Here is a 15,248-nt window from a genome sequence, read left to right on the forward strand (position 1 = left end):
CCCGCCCGCCCGCGGCCGGCACCGACTCCCCCACCCTCGGGAACCCAAGCTTAGCCCGGGCGCGGCTCCTTACCCCCGGAATCCCGGGGCACCGGACCCCGCGGGCCTAGTGCCAGTGCCCCGCTCTCCCCTCGGGGAGGCCCTGAAGCCCCGGTCCCGGCAGCCCTTTTCTGGAGCAGCGACGGCCCACCTGGCTCCTCCTCCCCGAGGTGACATGTTGAGGTTGGGTGGTGCGTTTCCTGCCCCTGCAGAGCCCCCAAAGTTTCGGGGAAGGCCTAGCCGTGTCGGACACATGCCTGTTGCACCCCACATGGGGCTCTCTCCGGAGCGCTCTCTCGCTCTAAGGTTAGTTCGCAGAGGTGAGAGCTGGGCTTCTCCTGGGAAGGGGATCTGAGGCAGGAGAAGGAGGTCATTCTCAGTCTTGTTGATGGGTCTGGTACAGTCCCCAGAAAGACTAACCATACCCAAGGGTCATCCATTCAGTCTTCCTCACTCGCCTCTCCACCACATAAAAAAGGCCAACAAGGTAGGGACCTCCCCACCCGCCTCCACTCGGGAGAGCAACTACCCCACAAACTCTCACGAGCAATAAGACGTTGATCTCTGCCCAAGTTCCACCACGTGGTCTGCAGAAGCTAAACCTTCTTCCCCACCCTACAGCCACCGGACAGGATCAGAGTATCTCTTTTTCCTCCACACTTCCTGCCCCGGGTCTCCGCACGAAACGCCGGACTGCAACTCAAGTGACCACCCTATACCCCTTGCCCTTGACACAGCACTCGTTCTAGAGAAAGGGTTTCTGTTAGTTGGGTTTGGAGGCAGAATCATGGTTCCTTCTAAGTATAACAAAATGGGGTTACAAGACCCAATATTTCTGTTGGCCTTTAGAGGCAGAGTGGGGGCTAGTCCCTTGTACAAAACTCAGAGCCCCCTGACTTATGTTGGCAAAGGAGAAATCTGTGCAGATCAAATGATCCCATGGCTTCCTTCGTTACTTAGGGCAGGAGAGGTTAGCAAGGCTGGCTCTAGAGGGATGGGCCCAAACCTTAGGCCCGTCTGAACTGGCCAACCAACCCATGTGAGGAACTTAGCAAATATCGGTGATGATAAACAGGCTTTTCCCGCTCTCACACTCAAGTGTTTTTCTTAACTCTTCGATGAGGACCTGACCAAGACCTGACAGACAGGTTCTGTGCTTCCGTGACACAGTGAGGCTGGACTCCTTTGTGTTAGGCTAGGAAGCCCCTTATCTCCTGGGGACCAGTCAATCTGCAAACAAACCACCCAAGCCAAGAACAGCACTCTTGACCGCATGGTCTCATTCCCAGGCAGACATCACCAATTAATGGTGGTACTTCCTTTCAAAGCCCATATTCAAGCCCCTTTCTAAGCCTCTGAATCCTTCTCAGCATAATGCTGCAGAGACTTGGGCTAGGGCAAAACCTGTTTTTTTTTATTCCTGATAGGCAGATAGCTAGTCTCCATTTCCCTCTCACCATTTGGTTAATGTCATTTGTGTTTCTGGGTTCTGGACCTGGTAAAATTCACCCTGAGTCCCCTTTCTTTCTGAAGGAGGTGCCAAATCCAAGGCAGAACAAAAATTAAGTTTGTTAAAAGGAATATTTATAAACAAAAAAAGGGAAAAAAAAAACCACCACATTTTAAACATCTCCCTAAAATAAACCAAAAATTTAGCAACCTCTCATGGAAATTGGCATCCTGTATACAACTGGGAGCCTGTAGTATCCTAGCTGCTAAAACATTATATCTCAGGGTTCCAGAAGGAACTCTGAGGCCAGTTTGTCTGCCCTATCCTACTCACTCAGCATTTATGATTTACATAGATGATACAGACACCATCCTACTTCTCTGATGTCTTCTTCTAGTCACAGAGCATACCTTGGAACTGTATCTGTAATTTCTCTCCTTGGTATTTCCCAAATCCCACTATCTCTTATTTACCTCCAACACTGACTGGTGATCAGATACGTGAAGGAACTAAGTCCTACGTAAGACATAGAGACATTCCTGTCAAATCTAAAGAAGATTAGGAGTTATTGTAGGGTCAGAAGGCATACAGGTCAGGGAAGGGACTAGGTAGATTACCTAGATTTTTCTTCCCCAGGTTCTTCCACAATTTAGGATAGATTCTCAGGCCTATTCCTAGTAACCTAGCTTTTCCCAGGGGAGCATTTAATCTCAGTCTGTTTTTCTTACCTGCCCTGATTCTCTGCACCCCAGCCATATATATGTTATGTTATATCAATTTCTCTTTCTGTTAGATTTCAAGGATTCCATCCTTAACCCCATTCCTACCCAGTCTACCCTCAAAACAAACCCACAGTTGTGGGAAGAGGCTAGAAAAGAGAAAAGAAGCAATTCCAGACTCTAAGCATCCCATCAGGTAAATATATTATCTATCCTATAGAAAAGGAAGGCTGTGAGAAACTGAAGCTCATATGCAATGCCTCTACTAGTAATAAATTTCCAAGACAATGTGATAAACAAATAATTTAGAACTTCTTTTATTGTTTCTTTTTTCTTTTAAGATTTTATTTATTTATTTGAGAGAGAGCACGAGAGGGAAGAGGGTGAGAGGGAGAAGCAGACTCCCTGCTGAGCAGGGAGCCCGATGTGGGACTCGATCCCAGGACTCCAGGATCATGACCTGAGCCAAAGGCAGTCGCTTAACCAACTGAGCCACCCAGGCGCCCAGAACTTCTTTTATTGTTTCTTGTTGTGCAGGTCTGTTGGCTACAAGTCCTCTTAGTTTTATCTGAACATGTTATTTTATTTTCATACTTGAATTACATATCCCCTGAATATAGACTTCTGGATTGACGGAGTTTTTTTCTTTTGGCATTTTAGAGATGTTTTCCCATTGTCTTCTGGCCTTCATGGTTTCCACTGAAAAAGTCAGCTGTTGACCAGATCATTTTCTCCTCTATGTAATATGTCATTTTCTCTTGCTGCTTTCAAGATTTGCTTTTTATCCTTGGCTTTCAATAATTTGACTCTGATGTGCACCAGTATGTCTTTTTTGGTGTTTATTCTGTGTAGTGTTTATTTACAATCTTGTATCTGCAAATTTCTGTCTTTCATCAAATCAAGAAAAGTCTTAGATATTATTTCTTCAAATACATTTTTCTGCCCCATTCTCTCTCTTATCTCCTTCTGGCATTCCAGTTACACGTATATTTGATTGTTTGATATCATCTGGTGTTCATATAGATATAGCAGTGTTGAACCACCATTGAACACCAGAAAAACCTGGCTCTACCCTTCCGATCCTCAGGGCATCTGAAGATAGGAATAGTGAGCAGTGGGAATCTAAAGCTGTTCTCCTTTTACCTTCTATATTTGGTGGGAGTTAATATGCCTCTATTGTTAGCAACTGTGCTTTTTAGCCAGGGAGTCTCTTTATTCTGTAGGGAAAACAAAACAAAACAAAACCCTCACAATATCTCTGTACCACTCCTAAACACACACACACACACACACACACACACACACACACACACACACTGTCAGAATTATTCTCTTCCTTCTGAGAAATAGATGGAAAGTGAGGTTCGTCCTTTTTTAGTTTCTTTTCTTCTTTCAAAACTCACACAAAAGAACAGATGTGCTGACAGTCATCCTTTGTGCAGAAAGAACTAAAGTTAAAGTCAATCTGGGAAACCAAGCTGAGACTGCCCTAGTATTTGACCATAAGAGCAAGTGAAGAGCAGGTCAGGGATAGGGGAAGTCAGGGTCCGGGAAAAGGCCTAGGGCTTCATCTGGTGTGTATTTGCTGATTCATTAATTTGATATTTGTTTTCATTCAGCAAATAGTTATTACCTTATTACGTTTTAGCTACTGGAAACAAGGAGTTAGCGAGGAATTAGCACTAGTGGAAGCAGCTGAGGCCCAGTTCAGAGACGTGGTTAATGGGCCTAATTAGTTCCTTCACCCTGTCACTGGCTTCGTAACCTCCTGCATCCTATTCTGGAGCCCTGGCACAGAGAAGAAATGAAAAAGTAGCGATTTAAGGGGAAAGAGGAGGGAAGGATAATTCCCGAGCACACCGGAAGGAGTATTCTCATTATTGGACCACTCGTGTCATGCAAAATTCGAGGCTCTGGCTTAAGGCCTGATGGTACCGGAAGAGGTAGTACCAGGCATATTAGAGGGGAAGTTAGCCCAGACTTGGCTCTGGGCCAGCACGGCAGGGTGGAGCCAAGGGCCAGACTGGGGCAAGGCCGTGCAGCTCTGGACAGGACGTGCCCATTCATGACTGAAGCACCAGGGACTTCCAGTCTGGCAGGTGTAGCTCAGCGAAAGGGAATCCAGCCTGTATTCAGGAGTCAGACGTCCTTCCTGTCTGGTGTATTTGCCCAGCTGTCTCTTCAGTTCGTTGCTGCCATCTCCAGCACAATCTTGGAGTGATTCCAGTTCTCTTTTTGTGATAACCTAACTAATATTTATGTGGCATTTTGCACTTGACAGAGTAATTTTGTTATTCCATTTATAATCCTCACAACAATCCTGGGAAGCAGGGTAAAGATCTGTTTGTGATCATCTAACCTTGGTCGCTATGAAAGGAAAGAGGTAAAATCAGGCCTCAGTCTTGTGTGGGTAGTTTTCCCAGGCGGGGTTGTTGCGGTTTTCTTTCCCCCCTTTCAATAGAGAAACACAGGCTATGCTATTCTGGGTTCAGATAGCAACAATGTTTTAGTTTAAAATACACAATGGATCAGATAATTTTGTACTGCTTGGCCCTGTCTAGCTGGACAAACATTTTTATTTCTAGAATTACCATTTTCTTCTTCCAAGGAAGATAGTATCCTAAGCCAATGAAATATAAGAAAGATAACTGGCCCCCACCCCCCGTCCTAGGAGAGAGAGATGGTTTTGCAGTGTTTGCTGTGGTGCCAAAGCACCGCAGGGGGGAAGACCCCGGGCAAATGGGAGGCCACGTTTTGCTTGTTTAGATGATACGCTTAAAACTTGCCCTGTCTTGACTTCCCACAAGAACAAGATGAACATCTAAAGATTAGAGCAATGGAATCACTGCCCAAAATGGGGTCAGCAACCTCAGCTTGGTCGCCATCCTCATCCACCCTACGGAAGAATGACCAGACCAGAATTCTCTGCTTTGGGACTCAGATGGAAATTAGGACTGGGTGCTGGGTGCTATTTGCCATTTCTCTCTCTTTCTTTCTTTTCCTTCCTTCCTTCCTTCCTTCCTTCCTTCCTTCCTTCCTTCCTTCCTTCCTTTCTTTCCTTCTTTCTTTCTTTCTTTTTCTTTCTTTCTCTTTCTTTCTTTCTTTCTTTCTTTCTTTCTTTCTTTCTTTTCCTTTTGTGTTACATGTATCCAATAAATGGGCCTTTTTCTTTTTTCAAGTACCTGTATTTTAAAAGTGTTTAATTCATGGATGCCTGGGTGGCTCAGTCAGCTGGGCATCTGCCTTCAGCTCAGGTCATGATCCCAGGATCCTGGGATCTAGTCCTGCATCTGGCTCCTTGCTCAGTGGGGAGCCTGCTTCTCCCTCTACCTGCCATTCCCCTTGCTTCTCTCTCTCTCTGGCAAATACACAAATAAAGTCTTTTTAAAAAAGTGTTTAATTCAGTAGAACCACATAGGAGGGCAAGAAAGAACAAAATAGGCTTGCTTGCAAATTAATTGAACCTTAGAAGCCATTCTTCAACAGGTGGATGTTTTTGCCTTTTTAAATAAATGAATAAGTTTGAATGTCCAAAAAAAGTACAGCATTTGAACAAAGCCACTCAGCCATAAAAGCTGAGTATTTTTATTTTTATTTTTATTATTTTTTTATAAAGATTTTTATTTATTCATGAGAGACAGAGAGAGAGAGAGGCAGAGGGAAAAGCAGGCTCCCTGGAGCAGGGAGCCCGATGTGTGGCTCGATCCCAGGACTCTGGGATCATGACCCGAGCTGAAGGCAAATGCCTAACCATCTGAGCCACCCAGGCGCCCAAAGCTGAGAATTTTTAACAATCACCACCACCATTGTTTGCTGAGTGTGCCAGGCACATATACATATACATATACATATATATATACATATAGTCTCTAATGAAAGATAACAGTGCATGGTAGGTATTATAAACCTCACTTCACAGGTGAAGAAACTATAGTTGAGAGAAATTAGACCATTTCTCCATAATCATATTTAGGAAGTGGAAGAGCTAGAATTTGAATCCTTATTTTCGTGACCTTCAAGATCATTCTCTTTCTACTCTACAATACTTCTTCTCACTATGTTACAGCATCAGTAATTTCTCTATCTGTGTATTAAATATACATGAGTAAGAACTTCCAAAATAATTTATCTTGGAAGAACAGTTCCCCAAAATATGAAGATGCAAATAAATAGTAGGTCAAGTTCTGCTCTGCAGTCAGACACACCGTGTGATGCTCCCAGAGCTATGATTTCTCCCCCTGCAGTCCAAACTTCATGTCAAGTGCATTCCTGTTCTCTGTGTTGGTGGTGGATTTCCAGGATGTGACTTACATGGTCTTATTCCTTGTTTTCCTTTGAGTCTCTCATGTAAAACATAACTCTTTAGAGTAAAGAGAATCCACCTGATCATTTGAAGAGGAATAGCTGCAGTGACCTTAAAGATGTATGCTCAGAGGATGCCTGGGCGGCTCAGCCTCAGCTCAGGTCATGATCCTGGAGTCTCAGAATCCCGGAGTCTCAGAATCGAGTCCTGCATCGGGCTCCCGGCTTGGCGAAGAGTCTGCTTCTCCCTCTGACCCCTTTCCCTCTCATGCAGGTGCTCTCTCTCTCTCTCTCTCAAATAAATAAATAAAATCTTAAAAAAAAAAAAAGATGTATGCTCAGTCTGGCCAGAGTGAGCCATATTGACTAATTAAATGAACATCTTGCCGTTCGTGACCACCCACATTGACCCCAGGTAATTCAGTAAGGTCGGATTACTTGAAATACTTAGAAAAGCTTCCTTACATTCCAAAGAGGCAATTGAAGGAAAATAAAAGCTTAATGTCTGTGTCTGATTTTCAATTCTGTGAAATGATTTTATCTGACTACAGAACATTTTTTTTCTTCTTTATTGAGGTATAACTTGCAGATGGTAAAGTACACACATCATAAATTTGCCGGCTCCTAGATTTTATGTAAATGAAATACAATATGTATCTATCTGTGTCTGGCTTCTTTTGCCCAATGTTGTAGACAGTACATTTTGAAGCAACAGGTTTTTTACCCCTCTTTGAAATTCTTCCTACAATTTACTCATTTGTAAGATGAGAAATTTAAAAAGATTTCAGAGTAGGTCATCTTTAAGAGGTTGCCTCTTATCTTATTTTCATCAAGAAGTAATTAATGAAAATCTTTGTGTAAATGTTACGCATCCATTTATCTGTCCATCTCATTTTTTTCTAAAAAATAATTTCAAGTTCTTTTTGTTACAACACTAAGAATTTTCAATTCTGTGGTCTGGAAAATGCCAGCATCGTTTTGGTATATAAGAAAGTTGTTGGGCGCCTGGGTGGCTCAGTTGGTTCAGCGACTGCCTTCGGCTCAGGTCATGATCCCGGAGTCCCGGGATCGAGTCCCACATCGGGCTCCCTGTTCAGCGGGGAGTCTGCTTCTCCCTCTGACCTTCCCCCCTCTCATGCTCTCTCTCTCTCTCTCTCAAATAAATAAATAAATAAATAAATCAAATCTTTAAAAAAAAAAAAAAGAAAGTTGTTGACCAACCTCCCCATATCCAGCAATGTTTTTATTTTCTAAAATTCACTTTTTTCTTCAGGGAAAAAAGGGGCTGTTTTATTCCTTTTTATTTTCCAAACATTTCAATAATTCTAAATAAGTTCAGAATTACACGTAAGATTCTAAATAATGCAGCTGCATCATAATAAAAAATCAAACCTCTTTCATTTTCCTCCTAGGATTTGTGCATTTAGATATATACTCATTATTTGACTATATTCATCATGTAATATAATTTTCAGCTTTTCCTCACTTAATGTAAAGTCATAAATACTTTTCCATAATAGCATGCTTTCTATATTTTCCATATTTATCTTTAAAACCCGCATACTATCTATTAAATGAAGTACCATAATTAATGATTCTCCTGTTATTGACTGATTTTAATTTTTTGTTATTATAAATTACATTTCCTTTCTAAACACCTAAACATATATAAAAAACATTTCACAATAAATGTTTCCATAGATACCATTTTTTTTCTTTTGGCATTCGTCCTTATAATTACTTCTCAGAACTGTAATTACTGCATAAAAATAATTATTGATAGTTTCTATAAAAATATATTAATTTACTGTGTCATAGCAGCATAGGAGTATACCAATTCTACTACACCCTCCTCAAAATATTACATCTACATTTAAAAATTTTAATTACTAGGCAAAATAATTTTTCAATTTAAATTGTTTTTCTTAGATCGTTACAAGATAAGATGATCAACACTTTAGTACTTTTGTTAATAAAAGCAATAAAATTACTTTTTAGTAATAAAATTAATTTTTCTTCTGCAAATTCTTCACATTCTGTGTTCGTTTACATATTATGGTATTCCGATTTTACCAATTCTTTTTAAAAACTGAGATATAGAGGGTATATAATATTAGTTTCAGTTATACAATGTAATTATTTGACATTTGTATGTATTACCAAATGATTACCACAATAAGTCTAGTTAACATCTGTCACCATTCATAATCACAAATTCTTTTTCTTGTGATAAGAACAAACATTTCTCTCTTAACAACTTTCAAATATGTAATAGAGTATTATTAACCACAGTCATCATGCTGTCCATTACAGTCCTATGACGTATTTATCTTATAACTGGTAGTTTGTACCCCCTTCACCCATTTCACCCATTCCTCCCCCACCCAACACTTCTGGCAACCATAAATAATCTGTTCTCTGTATCTATGAACTTGTTTTTTGTTTTTTAGATTCCATATATGACTGAGATCATATGGTATTTATTTTTCTCTGTCTGACTTATTTCACTTAGCATAATGACCTCAAGGTCCACCCATGTTGTCACAAGTGGCAAGATTTCATTCTTTTTATAGCTAAATAATATTCCATTGTATGTATATCACATTTTTTTTTTATCCATTCATCCATTGATGGACGCTTTGGTTGTTTCTTTGTCTTGGCAATCATAAATTATGCTGCAATGAACATGGGGGATGATATATCTTTTTGAGTTAATATTTTCATTTTTTATGGATAAATATCCAGAAGTAGAATTGCTGGATCATATGGCAGTTCTCTTTTTAATTTTTTGAGGAAACTCCATTCTGTTTTCCACAGTGGCTACACTGGTTTGCATTCCACTGACAATGTGGGAAGATTCCCTTTTCTCTACATCCTCACCAGTACTGGTCATTTCTTGTCTTTTCTAATAATTCCCATTCTAACAGATGGAGGTAATATCTCCTTTGTTTGCATTTCCCTGATGATCTTTTCATATACCTGTTGGCTGGCTGTATGTCTTCTTTGGAAAAATGTCCATTCAGATCCTCTGCTCATGTTTTAATTGGACTTTTTTGGCATTGAGTTAAATGAATTCTTCATATATTTTGGATATTAACTCCTAATTAGACACATAATTTGTGAATTTTCCTCATTCAGCAGGTTGGGTTTTCAGCTTGTTGTTGGTTTCCTTTGCTGTGTAGAAGCTTTTTATTTTGAAGCTTGTTTATTTTTGCTTTTGTTCCCTTTGCTTTCGGTGTCAAATCCAAAAAATCATCACCAAGAGCAATGTCAAGCTTATTGCCTATGTTTTCTTCTTGGAGTTTAGGCCTTACATTCGAGTCTTTAATCCATTTTAATTTTTTTTTATTTAAAGATTTTATTTATTTATGTGTGTGAGAGAGAGAGTACACAAGCAAGGAGAGGGGCAGAGGGGGAGGGAGAAGCAGACTACCCACTGAGCAGGGAGCCTGATGCGGGGCTTGATCCCAGGACTCTGGGATCGTGACCTGAGCCAGAGGCAGATGCTTAACCAACTGAGCCACCCAGGTGCCCCCATTTTAAGTTAATTTTTTGTTTATGGTGTAAAAGAGTGGTCCAGTTTTACTCTTTTGCATGTGGCTGTCCAGTTTTCCCAGCACTATTGATTGAAGAGATTGTCCTTTCCCCATTATATATTCTTTGTCATTAAATTAATTGACCATATATGTGTGGGTTTATTTCAGGTCTTTCTGTTATATTCCATTGATCTATGCCTATTTTTATGCCAGTACCATATTGTTTTGATTACTATAGCTTTGTAGTATAGTTTGAAATCAGGCAGTGTGATGCCTGCAGTTTTGTTCTTTCTCAAGATTGGTTTGGCTATTTGGGGTTTTTATGTTTTGGGGTTCCATACAAATTTGAGGATTATTTGTTTTATTTCTGTGGAAAATGCCATGGGAATTTTGATAAGGATGGCATTGAAATTGTAGATAGGTTTGGGTAGTATGGACATTTTAATAATATTAATTTTTTCAATCCATGAGGATGGAATATCTTTCCATTTATTTGTGTCTTCTTCAATTTCTTCCTTCAGTGTCATACTTTTCAGTGTACAGGTTTTTCACCTCCTTGGTAGAGTTTATTCCTAGGTATTTTATTCATTTTTGATGCAATTGTAAATGGGATCTTTTTCTTAATTTCTCTTTCTGATAGCTCATTATTAGTATATATAACACAGCAGATTTTTGTATATTGATTTTGTATCCTGAAACCTTACCGAATTCATTTATTCTAAAAGGTTTTTTTTTTTAGTGGAATCTCTGTGATTTCGTATATATAATATCATGTCATCTGCAAATAGTAGCAGTTTTATTTTTTTATTTTTTTAAGTTTATTTATTTTTTTTAGTAATCTCTATACCCAATGTGGGGCTTGAACTCATGACCCTGAGATCAAGAGTTGCATGCTCCTCCAGCTAATAGTGACAGGTTTACTTCTTCCTTTCCAGTTTGGTTGCCTTTCATTTCTAATTGCTCTGGCCAGGACTTCCAATATTATGTTGAATAAAAGTGGTGAGAATAAGCATCCTTGTCTTGTTCCTGAGACAATGTTGCTGTGGCTTTGTCATATGTAGCCTTTATTATGTTGAGGTACATTCCCTCTATGCCCACCTTGTTGAGAGTTTTTATCATACATGGATGTTGAATTTTGTCAAATGCTTTTTCTGCATCTATTGAGATGATCATATGATTTTTATCTTTCATTTTGTTAATGTGGTGTATCATATTGATTGATTTGTGGATGATGAGCCATCCTTGCATCCCTGGAGTAAATCCCAATTGATCATGGTATGTGATCCTTTTAATGTATTATTGAATTTGGTTTGCTAGTATTTTGTTCAGGATTTTTGTATCTATATTCAATATATTGGCCTGTAATTATCTTTTCCTGTAGTGTCCTTGTGATGTTTTGGTATTAAGGTAATGCCGGCCTTGTAAAATGAATTTGGAAGTGTTCCCTCCTCTCATATTTTTTGGAAGAGTTTGAGAAGGATTGGCATTAATTCTTCTTTAAATGTATGGTAGAAGTCACCAGTGAAGCCATCTGATCCTGGACTCCAGTTTGTTGGGAGTTTTTTGTCTACTGATCCAATCTCCTTCCTAATAATCGGTCTGTTCAGATTTTCTATTCCTTCATAATTCAGTCTTGGTAGGTTGTAACTTTCTAGGATTTATCCATTTCTTCTACGTTGCCAAATTTGTTGGCATATTATTGTTGAAAGTAGTCTCATGATCCTTTATATTTCTGTGCTATCAGTTGTAATGTCTCTTCTTTCATTTATGATTTTATTTATTTCATTTCTGAATTTATTTATTTGAGCCTTCTTTTCTTGGTGAGTCTAGCTAAAGATTTTTCCATTTTGTTTATCTTTTCAAAGAACCAGCTCTTAGTTTCATTTACCTTTTCTATTGCTTTTTTAGTCTCTATTTCATTTATTTCTGCTCTGTTCTTTGTTATTTCCCACCTTCTACTAACTTCAGGCTTTATGTATTCTTCTTTTTCTAGTTCTTTGAGGTGTAAATGTCATAGGTCTAGCCACATAAAAGAGGTTGAATCCTTCAGTTCCAATTCCAAGTTTCTTGGGATGAGACTCTGAGCCGTCCAAGTTGGGGCAGGTGCCCACTTCTGGTCCAATCAACTGCAGTCAGGGCGGTGGAATCAAGCTGAATAAACACATATGACTCAATCTAGTCTTGTGATTTTGGAATTTTAATGTCTGGAGGACAAGGGGAAAGGAGGAACAATATGAATTGGACAGATACCACAAAAGATTTCTCCTGTAATATTTTTGTCAGGCAGACATATTGGTACTGACGGCGATTTTTTAAAGGAAAGAAAAAATAAATATTAAAATGTCTTTGCAGTATGCTAAGAGTCTTTGAGACTTTTATTATGATGGCATGATATATTTTAGTCATTCGGCTGCTTAAGGATAATCTGGGTGATATCAGAGTTTTATGTTGCTGTTTGATTTTATCATTTGGGACAAGAGAGTTCCTGAAATTGTATTACAACTACCATTCTCTTCTTAAGTTCAGTGTTCCTTCCCAAAACAGTGGCAGTGGCATTGTTAGAAGTTAAACATAAAATTCTACCCTCTGACCAAAAAATTTTAGTTAGGATTATGGTAACTTCTTAGAGATTTACAAAAATGTCCCTGAACTTTGTGTCCTTCGAGTTTAGCCTTGCTTTTAATTTGATGTAGCACATGATCTGAATTGACTTGTTTTGTAATTTATATGTCAAGCCTCAGTGCAGGGAGCAGGTTTTGACACGTACTAGAAGCTTACACTTCACTCTCAATACTTAGGAAATAATAATTAATGGTTAGGTATTGGGTGTTTGGCACAAAACTCTAAGTATAATTAACTTTAAGAGCTTTTCGGTGTGTGATGAAAGTGAGATGTGAAAAACTTTTCATGGCTTCTTAGAAGGAATCAGGAATGTATCCTGTGGCTGAGACATGTTGAAATTTGCAATACATAAATGTAGTAGCCTGATGAATGTGAAAATCAGGTGGTTCTCATGTTAAAGAGTTGTAAAAACATTTATACTAGAATTAATGTCAGCAAGATTGGATTAAGAGTTTACAGGTCCTAAAATTAAAGCACGCAGGTGTGAAAGTAAAACATAACAAAAGGGACGCCTGGGTGGCTCAGTTGGTTAAGCGTCTGCCTTCGGCTCAGGTCATGATCCCAGGATTGAGTTCTTCATCGGCTCCTTGCTCAGCGGGGAACCTGCTTTTCCCTCTGCCTGCCGCTCTCCCTGCTTGTGCTCTCTCTCTTTCTCTCTGACAAATAAATAAATAAAATAAAATAAAATAAAAAGTTTAAAAAACTAAATAAAACAAAACACCAAAATACACTAAACCTTAAAATCAGCAAGTCCACTAAGTTCTATGATTTGTTCATCTTGTAATTTTGCATGGCAATTATTTCATTGCCTTTTTTTTAAAGATTGTATTTATTTATTTGACAGAGAGAGAGAGGGAGGGAGAGAGCAAGCACAAGCAGGGGGCTGGTGGCAGAGGGAGAGGGAGAAGGCTCCCCACCAAGCAGGGAGCCCAATGCAGGGCTTGATCCCAGGACCCTGGGATCATGACCTGAGCCGAAGGCAGGCATCCAACTGACTGAGCCACCCAGGCGCCCCTTCATTGCCTTTTTTTTTTTGAACTCTCAAATATTGAAGTATTTCTAAATAATTGTGTGTGTGCGTGCATGTGTGAATGTCACGTGTTATGTTAATTAATTGAACTTAAGTTAAAAAGTAAATTTAAAGAAAAATAAACTTAACATGATTTAAAGCAAGTGCCTCCAAACAAAACAAAACAAAACAAAACAAAACAAAAACCTAAACTAAAAGTTCATAGCCATGTTGAAATTAAAACTTTCGAGTTAGCCTGAAGATATTTCTTACTGATCCTTGTAGCAGATTATGACAGAGGAATAGGAAAAGAGAAAGGAGGAAACATTATTGTATTCTTAGTATATTAAATTATTAAATAATTTTAAAAAAGAAAAGAAATTGAATACAACATTGCAAAAGGAAAAAATAGTTAAAAATTACTTGAAGGAAATGGAATGGCTCCAGATCTGAGCAAATTGTGATTGTAGATGTTAAGGGTACAATCTGAAGGAAATGGAGGTTTGTTAGTCTGGGGAGATTTTTATAAAAGGAGAATCTCAGATAAATTTTGGCAGTGTCCATCCAACTCCAGTGTCCTGGGAAGAGGAAATCTCAGACTTGTACTATTAGTTCTATTGGCAAGGCCATGGTTATTGAGAAGTGTACTTCCTGCCTAGTTTAGTCAGGTCCATTAAATTTTCAAGTTACTACCTGCCCCTAGTATGATTCCAGGCTTAGCAAGCAACATTCTAATCACAATCTGGTTCCCTGTGTCACCCCATAGGGAAGAAATGTTCTGGTTACACTGGGAGTGCTCTTCTGGCCTATGTGACTGTGATAATTCTCAGCACAAATTAATACATCGTCCTAGTTTATCCATCAGTGAATTTGAATCATGAGAAATGATCACAAATGGGCTGACAAATGGGGTTTCAAAGCCAGCAAGACCAAGAGCCAAGGAACTTCAGCAAAAAATGTGGCCTTTAGACTCTTGGAGGGCCGAGAGTGTGTCCAATTCATCTCTAGCTCCAACTTGAAGCATAGGGCCCGGGACCCAGTAGAAACTCAGTGCTCATTTATCTTGACTAGACATTCCTTAATAGTAAAGCCCATTTTATAACTGTAATCTCATTTTATAGTTACTTAAAAGCATATGTTCACCAATGAGAGATTTAAACAATACTTTTAAAAAGTTACCTAGGTAATATACATTTAAAAAACAAACCATAAATATAAAAAGTAGCTACCCACATTGCAATTTTTTAGAGAAAACCATTGTTAACTTTTTGGTATATATCCCTTGAAACTTTTTTTATGCATAAAATGCTTATATATATATATATTTTACAGAATGGAATCTTACCATTAAGCAGTTTTGTAGTTTGCCTTTTTTTTTACTCAAACTATACAGTGAAAATTCGTTTCATATCAATATGTAACCTATGGCATCATTTTTAATGACTGCGTAGTATTCCTTAGCATATGGATGTACCATGACTTAAACATTCTCCTGTTGTTCATGATTTAACATGCATCCATTTCTTTGTTATTATAACCAACACTTTAAAGAATACAATTATCATTTCTTT

General features: G+C 38.8%; 1 protein-coding gene and 1 long non-coding RNA gene across 3 annotated transcripts in view; one reads left to right on the forward strand and one right to left on the reverse strand.

Annotated features, from left to right (window-relative positions):
* ITSN2 (intersectin 2) overlaps positions 1–198 on the reverse strand; it is a 137,823-nt gene extending 137,625 nt beyond the window's left edge. For both annotated transcript variants that reach the window (XM_073897048.1, XM_073897043.1), the window contains exon 1: positions 74–198. The gene's annotated coding sequence lies outside the window, so the exon portion shown is untranslated. The remainder of the gene's footprint in view (positions 1–73) is intronic.
* LOC141373556 (uncharacterized) lies at positions 144–7,146 on the forward strand. Its single transcript, XR_012379643.1, has 3 exons — positions 144–345; positions 2,283–2,404; positions 7,087–7,146. It is a non-coding gene; the product is annotated as an uncharacterized lncRNA (long non-coding RNA).
* The last annotated feature ends 8,102 nt before the right edge of the window (positions 7,147–15,248 follow it).

This window comes from Callorhinus ursinus, unplaced genomic scaffold (assembly GCF_003265705.2).
Source record: "Callorhinus ursinus isolate GAN/ISIS: 27379988/994484 unplaced genomic scaffold, GSC_fseal_2.0 scaffold10, whole genome shotgun sequence".
Classification (NCBI taxonomy): Eukaryota; Metazoa; Chordata; class Mammalia; order Carnivora; family Otariidae; genus Callorhinus; species Callorhinus ursinus.